This window comes from Etheostoma spectabile, chromosome 8, assembly GCF_008692095.1.
Source record: "Etheostoma spectabile isolate EspeVRDwgs_2016 chromosome 8, UIUC_Espe_1.0, whole genome shotgun sequence".
NCBI classification, from domain to species: Eukaryota; Metazoa; Chordata; class Actinopteri; order Perciformes; family Percidae; genus Etheostoma; species Etheostoma spectabile.
The window spans coordinates 24,022,223-24,024,746 of NC_045740.1; the positions used below are offsets into that span (position 1 = coordinate 24,022,223).

General features: G+C 40.4%; 1 protein-coding gene across 1 annotated transcript in view; it reads left to right on the top strand.

The window, feature by feature from the left end:
* necab2 (N-terminal EF-hand calcium binding protein 2) overlaps positions 1-2,524 on the top strand; it is a 219,507-nt gene that overhangs the window by 30,078 nt on the left and 186,905 nt on the right. The gene's annotated exons all lie outside the window — the stretch shown is intronic.

Here is a 2,524-nt window from a genome sequence, read left to right on the forward strand (position 1 = left end):
TGTGTGTGTGTGTGAAAATATACATTACCTTGAATACAACATATTATTAACAAAGACAAATCAGCCTATTCGTAAAAAACACCAAAAACAACATTGATGACAGGCTTACTATTGTAGCCATCAACAGATGTGCCTTCACCGTTCAGAAACTGAATACCAATCACTAATACTGAAACACCTCTCCCTTTTATTAGGTCAGAACCCAAAATGCTGGCAAACTGCAGAAGTTGTGTTCTTCGAGACCAGGTCACTCGATGCAGGACTTTTTTTATTCTATTTTTTAAACAATCATTTATCAGAATAATTTTTCTCAATCGAAAGTACACGCATATTAATGACAATCAAGAATAATGTAAGAAATGGCCGGAATTCTCCTTAATGGCGGTATTGAAAATGATATTGTTTCTATTTTTAAGACCATGTGCTATACCATATTACCACCCAACCCTAGTGTATAGGCATTAGGCCGCCCTACATGTTATTGTAGGTCCAGTTTATGTGCAACTCAAGTTTTTACAATATGTAGCAGTGGGTCCGTGCTCCATCTCTCTTGGCCTAAATGTTGAATACCCTGCTGTAGACATTCAAAGAGATGATTGTACCTTTACAACAGACTGTGGCATCAGCAACATTTTAAATGCTTTCATTACCTAAATACCAACTGCTCGGATTCAGAACAACAGTTAAGACACAATAAAATGTACACATTCATTTTATGCTCTTGCCAAGCTGAGACTATTTGTTTCAACAATGAAGCAGGTCTTTCTCCATCACAACCAAGCTGCAGAATTGGTGCAACTTTATGATAACAGCCTCTTGAGGTGTTTCAACAACTCCATTGCTGCTAGAAACACAGCTGCATACTGTCTTCAAAGAGGTAGATATGTGTGTGGATGAACTGAGAGAAGGGAGAGACTGAGAGTTGGTGAGGAGGAAAGAGAGAAGATGAAATTATGGTTATTAGAAGAAGCATAGTTATTTGATGTAAGGAATGCAGGCTGGAAAGAAAGAACCAGCGAGCAGAAGCTAAAGAAGAGCTATTTTTATCCTCCTCCTCCCTCCTGGGAGAAGACCGAGGAACTGTTTTAATGAGTGAGAGAGGGAGAATGGACATGTTAATGGGGAGAGGAGAGGCTTGTTAAAAGAAAAGAAGGTGCGGGTAGAGAGGGAGGGATGACAGAAGGAGAGGCAAGAGGGGCAGAGTCTGAGATGGCTCTCCCTCTGAGGGCTCTCCCACTGAACTAACAGTGAGAAAGAAGAGCAGGAGGAAGAGAGGAAGAGGAGCGAGGGAATAAAAGAAAGTGTATATCTGACCACTGGTCAGTAATTGAGGTTTAATTGGAGTTTTGTCTTGACATGGATATCACAGGTTTCAAGGCCGGCCTTCCTGCCCTAAAGCTGCTAAAACAGTAAGCCGAGGACTGTGAGTGTGTGAGTGTGTGAGTGTGTGAGTGTGTGTGTGTGTGTGTGTGTTCGCATTATGCATCCACGCCTATTTAAGCATTTTTGTGTGTGTGCTAATATAACAATAAGTGGATCAGTATGCCCAAGCTTCTTTGCATGTGTGTGTGTGTGTGTGTGTGTGTGTGTGTGTGTTGATTATTTCGGCTAACTCAACGACATTGTTATGCAGCAACTGGAGTGTTTCAGCAGCCAATAATAATTTTATAAAATGGTTGCATCATTTGACAGCACTTAGTTCACTATTTGCAATTGCAGCAGCACCTCTAATTTGACAGTGCACTGCTGCTGTTTGATAAAATAAACTTGTTATGAAATAATAACTTGGGTTATTATTTTAATTGCATGTTTTTTGTAACTGGTGACTGAATGAAATCAAGCTGTATTTGCACTTTAATTGCACAAAATGTAATTCAACTTTTGCACCATTAATTTGTAACCTGATTTACATTTTCCTAGCCTGGTACCTAGACAAATCTGCAAGCATTTTATTTCATTTCAATTCATTTCATTTCATTTAATTTGCTCAGGCAAATACAACTGCCCCCCCTGCCTAAGTTGTTTTCAGAAACAAAATTTTGTGTCTTGTTCAGCTGTAATAGAGGATTGTTTGTGATCCGGCCACCCTTTATTTTCCTACTTCAAAACAAGCATCGCCTCAACCGCCTTGCATGTGCCACTCAGAGCTTTGTTGTTCAATTGCTCTGATTGGTTGTTGGTCTATATAATTGCGTCCAGAGGCCTTTTGGTCTGCAGCATTGAAAACGCCTCATGGAAATCAAAAATGGCTGAGAGGACTAGACAAGGCCCCTACTCAGTGTACACTGCAAGAATAGGCTTTTTCCCAATGAATTAGGTGTCTGTAATTCTATATCAACAACGTTTAATTTCCGGGATTGTTCAGGTGCTGCCAGAAAGCAGGATGTCTGTCAACCGGATGTCCGTCACCTTCCTCTTTCTTTCTTTGCATTTTGACCTCCAGGGGATTTCTGAGGACTATGGTTTACTGCTCCTCAGATCTCTGCAGGTTAAATCCAGACAGCTAGCTAGACTATCTGTCCAA